Raw genomic sequence first — 13,242 nt, 5'->3', positions numbered from 1 at the left:
CTGTACACCAGTGTTAGGCAGAAACCTGTGCAGTTCCCTTAGGGAAACACTGCAAAAGATTTAGGACTACAGGTGTTAGCAGTAAACCCACTTGGTAGCAGTCTGTACCACCCAGATTTACCTGGTAGCTGTGGCTGAGCAGTCAGACTTCCCTCAAGAAGAGTTAGGCAGTATGCAAAGTATACTCAATAGGCATTCAGATACAATAATACAAGCAAACACTGACCAGAGCTTTGGTATCAAAGTATATAATTATTTATTTAAAAACACACAGTTGAAACACTCCAGCACTCTTATTGTAAACTATCCTAAACACAGTTACTATTATGATATATATACCCCTTTTTCCCTATTAGATAAATCACAGTAAAACACCACTTATTTTCATACAGAGTTGAGCGCTTAACTAGATTGCACTCTAATAAGTTTGCGAGAAAGGGGGGAGACAGAATATGAAGAAGTACACCACTCTATGGTTCAGGAACACTGTTAGCAAGGCAGAGAGCAAAAAGTCACTGGTGAGCCAAAGTCCCAAAGGCTGGGCCCACTTTTAGAGAGAGCAGAGCACAAATGCTCCCAAGATCACACAGTTACACTAGGCTTAGAAAGTCTTGCAGAGGGTTCAAGAAGAGTTTAGAGAGGCTTAGAGAAGTTTAGCCAAGGTGTCCCAGGCTAACCCAGGTTCGAAAGCCGGGGGCTAAATCTACCCCGTACAGTCGGTAGCAAGGGAAGCCAGGCGGGACACGGTACCTTAAGTGAGAAGGATCCTCCAGCGGTGGCAGTTGTTCCTGGTAATGGGTGCAAGTTGCGTCGTCGTCTAGGGGAAGAGAAGAGCTCGACTTGGAGGAAAGATGAAGGTCGTTGCACTACCAGGGAAGAAACCAGCCGCAGAGTTTTCCGATTAAAGGTGGTACCTTGGTTTCACGGTCGTGGTAAAACGTGGTATCCCGGTTACCGGGGTGCTTGGCACGGGCAAGGCGGCCACAAGGTACATCGGGAAAGCGAAAAGACGGTGAAACTGGTTATCCCCACCAGTCAAAGGAAGAAGACTCTCTGGCGGGAGATCTCCTCTGTCGTTGGGAAAAGTGGTGCGGCAGTCCAGCAGGGCTCCACCGGTGGTGGTGTCGTGGAAGGTCGGCTCAGCTTATCCCTCGTCGGATTCTTAGGTCCTGTGGCGACTTCTGAAGTTCCAGTCCCCAAAGCCCTGCTTTTATGCAGCAAAACCCCATTCACTCAGCCTAGCTGTCACTCAAACATGCTAAGTGGTGAGCCGGCCGGCTCACCACTTGGGCCAATCAGGATGGAGTGCGACATGAGTTGCCTAGGCAACTCAGTCCAGGGTGCCTAAATTCCCCTCCACCCCTCCTAAGTACCCCAGACAGAGTGGCACCACTTTGGAGGGCTTCTGTGGAGAAGCCCGCCAAAAAGTGGAACAAAGGGCTCGACTTGTGTTGGAGTCACAGAAGAGAACACAAACGCCATTTTAGAATCAAGTTTTGGCAAAAAATACCAACCGGAGAATTAATATTAATTAAATAAACCGGCGGTATGTTCGAGGCTACCGTAAATAATTAAATAAAGATAGTAGCCTAAAACAATGGGAAATCCCATAGGAAAATATTCGCGGTTGAATATAAAAAGTAGTATCCACTGCCACCAGCCAAAACTCGATCAGGAGGGACGGAGACGTGCACCCTCGACTAACAGACCCTGGGGCAATCGAATTGCCCCAGCCAGTACTTCCGCCAACATGATGGTTTGTACTGGTTCTGTTCAGATTTTAAGACTAGTAAAGTCAACGGTGACTTTACATGCCCTGGGAGACAGTAGTCAGTCCCAGGGTATGGAGTCTATACTGGGGGGTCACTAAGACACCCCTGTGTCACTGCACGGAGGGTGCTGTGTAACACACATCACAAAAACACATGAAACCCTATGGAGTAAAAGACCCCATAGCCCATTAAACACTTCTAGATTCAAAGAAACACACTCAAATCATGTCCAAGAGTGAGGGTAAAAGAGTCTCACTCTTGGCAGGAGAAAAAAATAAACCCCAAAAATCCAGCAAAGCTGCTGGGGGACTCACTAGGTTAGGAAATTCAGCTTAAACAGAGAATTCTCCCTAACACTCCCCTAACATGCACATGGCCTTTTAACACCTCGGACGGCCATCATTATTCTGCAAAAGGGCCGCAAGGAGAAAAGGGACATCGGTAAGGCTGATATTTAAAGATTTTGCTGATTGTGTCACCACTGGGTGGGAAATACAGGGGAAGATTGGATAGGGTAAGTAAACCAATGGCAGGAGGAGTGGGAGCATAAAAAGACAAACAGGAAGAAAGAAGGTGCTGGTTGTTTGGGTGAGGGTCAGAGGAAGTGGTATAACAAGAGGCCTGCAGCAGGAATGAAGTAGCAGCAGAGTGTGGAGGTGATCTTTGGAGAAGGGGAGGCATTGGTTTGTGAGTGAAAGTGGCACTGCGTTGTGAAAGTGTTGTAAGTGTGGATAGGAGAAGGGGAGTAGGCAGTGAATGTGAAGTGATTATGTGAGTGAAAAGAGGATGCCTGAGTTAAAGGCGAGTGGAGCGGTAGTAGTCAGATCCTACAGCTCTTGTTGGTATAAGTGGCAAATGCTCCCCAGATTGACCCTCCGATGTTCTGCGTAGTTCGTGAAGCACTGTCTGCCATCTTGGAGAAGAAATAGACTTCAGCAGAGTTTCAATGGACGAATGCACGCAGTACGTCATCTCTAGAGGGCGTGGCTACCCTTATTCATAAGACCGATGCAGTTATCCGGTGAGTTGCGTTACAACTTTCCCTGTTGCCCTGACGCTTCCTGATGTTTCTCTGTTCTGTTCCCACTTTACTTTTGCCTTCCTTGTGTTCATCATTCTACTTCTGTATTATGCTTCTCTTGTTCTTGTCCACTCAACCCATTCCTCCACCGTGGATCTTCAGTCTTGGCCAGTCCTCACTGCCGTTGCCGTTTCCCTGCCCATCGCTCTCAAACCTTCAATCCTTGCATCCTGAAGAGGTCTTTTTCTGTGCACTGGAGACGTTTTCTAAAAGGGCCTGGCCCTACTTGGAGCCACTGTAAAGGCAGAGATTTGTCACCCGGTCTGTCATGGCTGCCGGGGAAGATTAGCTTTGCTAGCACAGTGTCAAGCTACAGCTGCATACAGGTAAGATGTTTCGCTGAAAGTAGTGTGCAGGAGGGAGTAGTAGTATAGAGGGGAGGTAAGTAAGATCAAAGAATGGAGACAAGGCCTAGAAAGTATGAGAGACATTGGGTTGGTCAGAGAAGAGGAAAGAGTAGAGGCTGGTGGACTGGGAGAAGAAGTGTAGAGAGGTAGTGTAGAAAAGGTGAACGTGACTATGTAAAGCTAGGAAGACCCGGAGGGAGACTAGTAATATCAGGCCACGTGTCTTTAGGTTGACATTGTAGTATATTTAATCAGTTAGTCATCTGAGTGTAAACAATCTGTATCTACTAACTGGACTAACGGTGCCTGGGTTAGGGAGGAGGTGCTTTAAGATGAGAGAGAGATGGCATGGGGTCCACTGAAATAACAAACAAAAAAACCTTGAACCATCACTAAGGTTTGGAGTGATTTTAGAGCCACGAGACACTACACAGCGACCTATTTGCCTGTCAAGTCTTCACTTCTTCATCTCTGCACTACTTCTTGGACAAGGTCTCTTGTGCGACACACTTCACAGAAGCTCCAGGAACTCTTTCTTGGGGACACTTGATTTTGATAAATTGCATAAACGTATAACCAAGCAGATAGCCAAGCAGAATTCATTGCATCTGGAATAAATACGACAGTATAAATCCAGAATTCGAAGGCAGAATAGACACATGAAAATGTAAGTTTCATGGAAAGGTTAACTATGAAATCAACGAATGGAGCTGGACCAGAAGATTGTTCAAGCGGTGAGGCCCTTGCACAGAGCATCGCCAATCTGTTCTGTTCTAGTGAGACAGCGCGAAGGGGTGCTGGCAGGGAAGATGGTTTAGAAAATATATAGTTGTGCTGAGCAGAGTGGGCGTAAATGTTGAAATAGACGGATTTCTGTATAAGATAATGCAGTGCTAAATGATGATTGCACTTCAAGTCTAGGCAAAGTATCTTAAATGTAATACGTTGAAAAATTAGAAGCCAGTGCAAAGATTGTCTAAGGGCAGACGTTGAGGAGAACATAATAATATGAACAATTAGATGAATGGCTGCATTGTGGGCGAGTTGGAGTCAGTGTATGAGGTAGTTAGGAAGACCGGCATACTTGCATTGACGAGCTTGACAATACCGCAGTGGTTGGTGCCTGAGTACAATGTTGACTAGAGTGAGGAAAGTAAGGAATAGAGCAATGCAAACCCGAAAACAAGAGAAAACAGATTTTACAACCTTGTTGATTTGTTTGGTTAACCTCAGTTCTGGCTCCCAGGTGGATCAGATGTTTTTAGCCTTTTTAGAAAAGGTTGTCTGAAGACCAAACAGTGGGCCTCATTACAAGTACACCGGTCCGGAGTTAACGGCGGTGGTAAAACCATACCGGCACCGTTTCCACGTCCACCCAATCATGACCAGCGGCCCCGGAAATAGCACCTCCTCAAACCGCCACCACGGAGTTAAGGGTCCCGTAAAGTCCACCTGCACGGAAACCCCTCCGTTACCGGCAACACGAAACACTGCGAGCATCACAACTAGAGCGGACATGGAAACACCACCAGAAAAATGGCGTTAAAACAGTGATCACGGTGGCGGTACCGCTGCCACCGCGAACATCACGTTAAACAGTGCCTGCTGAACAGAATCAGGGCACAGGTGCACCAAATCATCCCAGCTGGACCCAGCAGCACACTGGGAGCCCACAAAAGGGCCACACCCAGCCCAACACAACACAGAACCATGCAGGCAGCAGCTCTAGTAGCACTTGGACTGGGCCTACTCAACCAACAGGCAGCACTGCACATGATGGCAGTAATGGTGCAGAGGAGGAGGCGCAGGCGCCAACCAACCAGCCCGGCACCTATGGAAAACCCCATTGTGCAGCCACCACCAGCCTGCAATACCACGCATCAGGGCCTCACCCTGGAACCTTACCCCAGGACAGATCCACACACTATACCGGCTGGACCGCCCAACAATCCTGTACATCACTGCCATGATTGAGGACATTAGCAGCCACATAGACACCCCCACTGCTATCACCCCCACTCCTGAAGGTTGTGTCTGTGCTGCATTTCCTTGGCACTGGCACCTATCAACACACGGTCGGTGAGCTGCACGGCATATCACAACCCTGTTTCCCGAAAAGCCTGGTACAGGTACTGGATGCCCTTTTGCGCCATGTGTCGGAACACATAGCCCTACCTCGTACCCTCCCCGAGGTCATTGCCACAAAGTTGGCCTTCCATGCCATAGCAGGCATGCCAAATTGCATAGGTGCACTTGACTGCACCCACATTGAGCTGACAGTACCACGTGCAATTGAGATGGTGTTCCGCAATAGGAAACAGTATCACTCAATGAATGTACAGATGGTATGTGATGCCACTCTACTGATTACACACTGCTGCGCCCGTTTCCCAGGCTCAACCCATGACTCAATGGTACTGCGGAATTCCACGTTGCCACGGTACATGGAACGCTATGCCAGACAAAGCACATGGCTATTGGGTGAGTACAGCTGACAATGCTCTGACCCTGTTGAAGCGTTATGTATGTGTCCAGGCCAATGAGCAATGTGAGTGTGCTGCTGGACCGCACATGCATCACCCCCCCTCCCATCTACCAAATAGACAGTGGATACCAAACATCACAAAGGAAGACACGACAGGTCACCACAGTGTGCCTGTACACACCCTGCCACAGCCCATCCTGTCACTGTCCCATACACCTTGTGCCACTGCAGACACCCACCCACAAATGGAACACTGCCCTCCCAATGCACGAGATGCCTGTAAATGAGACGTCGTGCATGGACTACTTCAGTACAGTGGAGTCACTCTATTAAGACATGATACCACAAACACGGACATGTCCCCCCATCTTCATCCCATGTAGGTGATGCTGGATATGCACTCACGCCATGGCTGATGACACCTGTACGGAGACCAAGGAACAGGCATGAAGAGGCATACAATAGGGCACATGTCCGCACACGTGGAATGATTGAGAGGTCATTCGGACTGCTGAAGGCCCGTTTCCGCTGTCTGAGCAGATCTGGGGGATCACTGCTGTACAGCCCAGTGAAGACGGGTAAAATCACGCTCGTATGTGCCATGCTGCACAATCTGTGCCTGCGCAGGAACATCCCAATGCCCCCAGAGGCAGATGAAGAAGATGGGGATGGAGATGGTGATGGGGATGGGAGGCAACCACCTCCCTCTGGGGGTGCACTTAATGGCCAAAGAGCATGGGATGAGCTGATTCGCATTTACTTTTGAGACACAGCACATTCACAGCAATGCATAGAGTGATGACAATAAATGATTAGTTGTACTGCAAATGAAATGATAGATGTCCACACATGTATGTTTTGCTTTCAAATGATGATATATTGATGAATTCACAACAGGGAAGGAGGTGAAATGGTTAGGGAAGCTGTACACCCGAGCCCACCCACCACCCAAACGTACCCACCCACACCCAGGCCCCAATGTTCAAACACCCAAAACACCCTCCCCCACCACCCAAAACGTACCCACCCCTCACACCCTTCAAGTCCACGTGTGTGTCCTGCAGTGCCCCACACACATATCATCACTTCCGTGTGCGCTTCTGTGCCTGTGCATCCTTGCCTGAGAGCACCGTTAGCCGACTTGAGCGCCTCCTTGGACTGGCAGTAGTGGAGCTTGATGGGGTGGTGATATCTGATGGCACAGAATCCGGTATGGATGGAATCCGTGCAAGATTTGCCTGTTGCCCAATCAACATGGCCTCAATGAGCCTGGAGGTGTTGTTGTTACCCTCACGCACATGGCGTACCAGGGTGACTATTGTGCTTGCAAAGCGTCCAATAGACCTTGAGAGGCGACGCACTGACGTGCTATAGCACTCCCTCTGCAGCCTAGATTCTTCAAGCTGCCTCTCCACCAGCTGTATGAGGGTTGCCTGCTGCTCGACCATCCGCTGCATGCGGGAATTCAGCTCTGCCATGGATGGAGTGGGTGACCTCATGGGACTTCTGAGTGAAGTGGGGCTAAACTCCAGCTGATAGAAGGAACCCAGGTCATCAAATGTGGGCGTCGCTCCCTGTGGCCCAGTATCAGAGTGCTCTACCGGGGCACTGTTGTCACTACAGGCCGCCTCCTCTGCAGTGCAGCTGCCTTCTGTGTTGGTTTGGGTGGGCATGGTGGGTTCCCGTGGCACCTGTCTTGCCTCAGGCAGCCTGGAGACGGCGGGGATGTCGGTGGTGGTGGCCGGCACATCTGTTACAGTTGGTAGTGGGGGCTGAGATGCCGAACTGCTGGCAGCATCCTCTTGTGTGGGGGCGGTGGCTTGGGCACGTGCCGGTGCTGATTGCCTGGCCTGTTGTGCAGTGTCACTGTCACTGGATACGGCTGTGGGGACACAGAGGACATGCAATTAGTGTTGTGGTGGTGGCTGATGGGTGCATCACATGCATCATACAGGTTGGTCATTGTATGGTGTTCGTTACATGCATCTGATTGCTTGTGGTATGCATTGTTGTGATATTGGGTGCCATACGGATCTTGATGGGTCCTTTGGGCCAGTCATGCACTGCCTGGGGGGGTGGGGGGGGGGCGTTATTAATGGGTCCTTTGGGCCAGTGATGCACTGCCTGGGGGGGGGGGGGGGGTTTATTAATGGGTCCTTTGGGCCAGTCATGCACTGCCTGGGGGGGGGGGGGTTATTAATGGGTCCTTTGGGCCAGTCATGCACTGCCCTGGGGGGGGGGGATTAATGGGTCCTTTGGCACTATAATGCCATCAACATATTCTTTTATGGCATTCATGTTTGACCACTTACCAGCATCTGTAGGTGGGCTCACTCCTGCCTCAGCCTCCACGATCCCATGAATGCCCTCAAGGTGGAGGACACTGCTGCAACGCTCCTCCCATGCTTGCAGCCTCAGTGGGGAAGGGGGTCCTCCACCTGTCCCACTGCTGCGTTGCCGGTGTGTGGAGATGAGGTTACGAACCCTCAGCCTGAGGTCGTCCCACCGCTTGTGGCAGTCCTTGACGCTCCTCACTGTCACGCCCACAGCGGTGCACTTGCGTGCTGCTTCTGCCCACACTTCCTTCGTCCGCTGCTGTGTGGCAAGCCGTTGATCGGCACTGAACAGCATCTCTGCATGCTCCACTATGTGCTCCACGAGCACAGTTAGCTCCGCCTCACTGAAGCGCTGTTTGCGCTGCCTCTGCGCTGGAATCCTGGCAGACATGCTGGTGGTCCCTTTTGCCTTCTCACAGTATGGACTGTGCTTGTGCTGACTCTGGATGGTAATGGATTGTGCTTTATATGATGGCCGCCTCTCTGTTTCCGGTTTTTGGCGATCATGGTATTTCCGGTTCCGTTTCCGTGGCGACGAAGGCGGACACGGGTTTTGCGCTACTTGTGGCAGCGCTATGTCCATTTCCGTGGCTTTTTCCGTGACGGCGGTAACAACGTTTCCGCGTCCGTGTGGTGCGCGCGACCGACAGCACATAATCGGACGGTCTTTCCGCAACCTTGCGGACACGGAAACTTTATTACCGCCGTCACGGAATCACCGCGATCCGAAGCTGCCAGGTTGTAATGAGGCCCAGTGAAGGGGATGAGGGATCATTTAGCAAATGTTTTGGACCCAGGAGCATAAACTAGATTTTTGTGGCTGTTATTGACCAAACACATTAAAACCTCTTCGAGGCATAAATGGACTGAAATTGGCCAAATAGGGGCCAGATACCTTGAAAAACAATTGGGCATCATCGACATATGAGTGGAAATGAATGTCAAAGTTCTGGATAAGGGACATCAAGGGCTGGACATACACAACAAACAGGAGAGGTGATAAAGAGGATCCTCTTCTCGAGATTGATTCTCCATTTGAACTGTGTGGTGCACCCCTATCTTATAACTACCCTTTCTTCCCTCTGCATAATCATTGTGAAATGCCATTTTGCTCAGTTTTCATTTTAAGTATTGCTTACACTGATGCACTGTTTTGCTGAACTGGTTCACAACTGATGGGAAGTGTTGCTAGGGTGTATAAGAACCTATTTCTGAATAAGTTGTGTTTTCCCTCCATTGTGAGGAATTGTTAGAGGATCCTTTGTGTGTAGTTTTCACTGTGCCGTTTAGCTCAGTTTTCACTCTGGTTCACTTGGTCTACAATTCATATATGGCGTGTGGATATGTTTCCTTGACTTAATTTAACTTGCTTGATACTTGTGATACATGTGTTTGATTAGAAGTGTATGAAATAAATATATATCTACTTTTTAACTACCAAGCTTTGGTCAGTGTTTCCTTGTGCCATAGTCTAATGGACCTATTGTGTAAACCCTGAATACTGCTCATCTCCCTCTTGAGATAAGTCTGACTGCTTAGCAACAGCTACCAACTAAATCTTTGTGGTGCAGACTGATACCAAAGGGGATTTATAGCTCTCACCTGTAGTCCTAATCTGGTGTAGTGCTCCCTAAGGGAACTGCACTGGATTCTGCCTAACATTCCCCAACGGGCGAGGTACTTATGGCTGGACTGACAGCTGCTCAAGGTCTGAGAACCAGGGCCTGGCTGGCCACTGAGGCGCTATGAGAATGAGAGGCAGCCGCTGGGTCTGCCTGATCTTGCAAACAACTTTGTGGATGAGAGATGTAGGAAGAAATGCATATGCCCACATCCCATCCCAGGGGATCTCAAGCAAGTCCCCAAGGGAATTGTGCCCTCCCCCCGCCCCGCAGGGCGCAAACTGCTGACAAGTTTGATTGTTCTCCGTCGCAAAAAAGGTCTGTGACCAGGTGACCCCACCTGCTGAAAATCTCCTGAAGGACCCTCTCGTTCAGTTGCCAATCGTAATTGTCGGAGCCCAAAAGCCTGAATCTGTCCGCTTCCAGCTTCGAGACGCTTGGCAGGTGCACCGCTGCGATCCAGATGCCCTGCGTAATCGCCCACTCCGAGATGTTGAGGGCCAGGCCTGCATAGGGCGTGGATCTGGTGCCCCCCCTTTTTTGTTGAGCTAGTACATGCAGGTAGAATTGTCCGTCCAAATGCAAAGTGCACTGCTCCTGATTAATGGGAGGAATGCTTTCAGTGCGAGACAAATGGCCATAATATCCAGCCAGTTGATGTGGTTTTGTTGGTCGGTGTTAGGGAGAATTCTCATAAATGGCTGATTTCCCTTACCTACTGAGTCCCTCGGCAGCTTTGCTGGATTCTAAGATTTTATTTTTTTTCACCTGGTAAGAGTGTGAGCCTTTTTTCGCACTCTTACATATGTTTTGCCATGTGTGTTGTTACCATTTGTGTGTTCTTGGGCTCTGAAGCCTCACCTACTCCACGAGCACCACTTTTGTGTGTGTTACACAGCACCTTCAGTGCAGTGACACAGGGTTGACTTTTAGACTTCCCACCGACTCCATTTTTCTGGGGCTGACTACTGTCTCCCAGAAACATGTAAAGTTGCCATTAACTTTATGTAGTCTCTTTAGACCACAGACCCAGTACACCCCATTTTACATGGAGTATTGGAAAGGGTTAACTCTTACCCCTTTTTGTCTGTTTCTCTTGGAGCACTGTTTTGCTCCCTTTTCATGAAGACTTGGCTAGTGGGGGGGCGTGGCTAACTGCCGACCGATGAGCAGCTGAATCTTCGGTGCTCCCGTGTAGCGGCAGAAATCCGGTAGAAATCCTGCGTTTGGAGCCCCGCGTGGTATACATGCCCGACGGGAGACGTCTCTGAGTATTTGTGCACTGGAGGAAGGGTACATCGGGTGGCGGAGAGGGGCCCCTGTCCCCCGACGGTGAGTCGAAAGTGCTGGACCCTTGACGGATGGGAGCACCTAAGATGGGGCTGGCGCGGCAGTGAGAGGACTGGAGGAGACTGCCTGGCCGTGCGCTGGGGCTGGACGTGGAGGCGCTGTGTGGATCGCAGGGGACTGCAGCTTGGGGAAGTGAGGGGCCGCGGCGTCCTGGACAGGAGGGGATTGAGAGAGCCGCTCCCCCAGTGTTTGCGAAGCGCTGGTGCCTCGGCGGGGGGAGGGGTGAACAAACCCCCGACACAGCGGTGCCTGGAGAGACGGAGGCGGCTACGACCGGCACCGCGGGACTGGTGGAGGCAGTGGGAGCGGGCCTACGGAGTGTAACCCTGCGGGAGGAACCGCGGTGAATAGCCGGCATGGAGGAGCGGCGGCCGGCTTGGGACCTCTGAGATTGGAGCGCTGTGCGGGCTTCCCAGCTGGGACGGCCATTGAAGACTCTGCCAAAGCTGTCCGGGGCAGGCCGCATGATCGTTAGTGGACTGGCGACCAGGGCTGCCCTGGTAGTGCTTTTGGACTGGAAGGCAGATGGAGATAGCGGCGTGGAGGCGGTGGAGTGTCGCTTAAGGTGAGGGGGGCGCGGGCCCTTATTATTGTGGTGCCCAGAGTGGGAGAGCACAGCGCGGCCCCAAGGCTGGACTTTTCTTGCCGGCAGAGGAAATAAGGGGGAGGTGACTTTACCCCTGGACTTGTGGAGGTCCTCTTGTATGGACTGGAGGGTGGTGCCTCCCCGAGTTGGGGAGCTCGGTGCCGGGCCTGGAGGTCCCGCTGACAGTGGGGAATAGTGGAGAGGAGCGGTGAGAGGCCCCCCCCACCCCTTTGGACTGGTGGTGGAGTGTCGTGGCTGGGGTGGGCTGTGGAAATTCCCGGATTGAGCAAGTTGCTGCCTGGTCCAGATCTTCCTCAGTCATTGGAGGATCATACAAGGTGTAGTGTCCCTTCCTTGCTTGTTACAAGACAAAGAAGGACAGCAGAGTGCCACAGGAGAATTGAGGAGTGTTAGTCCGGAGGGGACGGGTGGTGCTGACAGCGGATAAGATACGGACGCCGCAGCTGGGGGCGGGCGATTAGATAGCGGAAGCACTATGGGTAAGAGCCAACAGCAGATGGACAGGTATGCTGAACCTAAAGTCGCTACGCACCAGCAGGAAAGCGCAGAGCAACAAGTTTCCCCCCCGGGGGAGCAGGGGAAGGAGATCACCCTGACAGCGCTAATGGAGGCGATACAAGTCTCGAGAGATACCCTACAGGAGAGCATCAAGGAGGTAGGAGTGGATGTCTCCCTGGTGAGAGCGGACCTCCGGAAGGTTTCGGAGAGGGTGACGGAGGTAGAACAGAGGGTCAGCACGGTGGAAAATGAGGTTCAGAAGCTGAAAAACCAGGTGGCAGGCTTGGTGGGGTCTACCCGACTGTAGGAAGTCAGAGCAGAAGATGCTGAAGGACGCTCTAGGAGGGGTAACATCCGCTTAGTTGGAGTGCCGGAGAGGGAGGAAGGTCCATGCACGGAATTGTTTGTGGAAAATTTGGTCCAGAAAGTCCTGGGGATCAGAGGTCTCTCGAACATTTTCACGGTGGAAAGGGCGCATAGGGTTCCGGGGAGGCCCCCGCCGCCGGGCGCTCCGCCAAGGGTCATCGGGCTAGGATTATGAAATTCCGAGATGGTGATGCTAACTTACAGGACACACACCGGCGGGGCTTCTACGAGATTGGAGGTGCGAAATTAAGGATCTTTCCGGACTTCACACTGGAGGTTCAGCGACAGAGGAGGTCCTTTGACGCAGTGCGCAGCAGGCTGAGAGACCTCAATGTGAAATATATGATGTTTTTCCCGGCAAAGTTGAAAGTATTGTCGGCAGGGAAGTCATGGTTTTTCACGTCTCCAAAGGAGGTGTGGGACTGGTTGGATGCGGGGCAACTTCGGGTGGACTCGCGCAAAAGGAGTCCTAAGAGAGGAGGGGGTCAGGAAGGGGAAGGGCAGGGGTGAGCGTGGGTGAATGGTCAATGATGGAAACCCTAGTGGTGGAGGGGTTTGCAAAGGGAAGGGGCTCTGGGTAAATGCGGGGGGAATATGCTGGTGGAGCTGCACGGGAGGAGAAGCGACGTCCCTACTACTTAAATCGATACAATTGACTACTGGTCCTAAGGGAGGGGAGGTGGTGGGGGCTCAGTAGGCCAGTGGGTCTATAGCGTTGGGAAGGGAAAGGGTAGGGGGGAAGCTTGTGGGGGCATGTGGGGGGTACGGGATAGAGGGG

The 13,242-nt window shown here is 51.4% G+C and overlaps 1 protein-coding gene across 3 annotated transcripts in view; it reads right to left on the bottom strand.

Moving 5' to 3' along the window:
- Positions 1–13,242, bottom strand: part of PHF20 (PHD finger protein 20) — a 2,392,123-nt gene that overhangs the window by 1,071,588 nt on the left and 1,307,293 nt on the right. The gene's annotated exons all lie outside the window — the stretch shown is intronic.

Source organism: Ambystoma mexicanum, chromosome 3p (genome assembly GCF_040938575.1).
Source record: "Ambystoma mexicanum isolate Mex_15411 chromosome 3p, UKY_AmexF1_1, whole genome shotgun sequence".
Classification (NCBI taxonomy): domain Eukaryota; kingdom Metazoa; phylum Chordata; class Amphibia; order Caudata; family Ambystomatidae; genus Ambystoma; species Ambystoma mexicanum.
The sequence above is the reverse complement of the archived record's forward strand: the minus strand, read 5'-3'. Positions and strand labels throughout refer to the sequence as shown.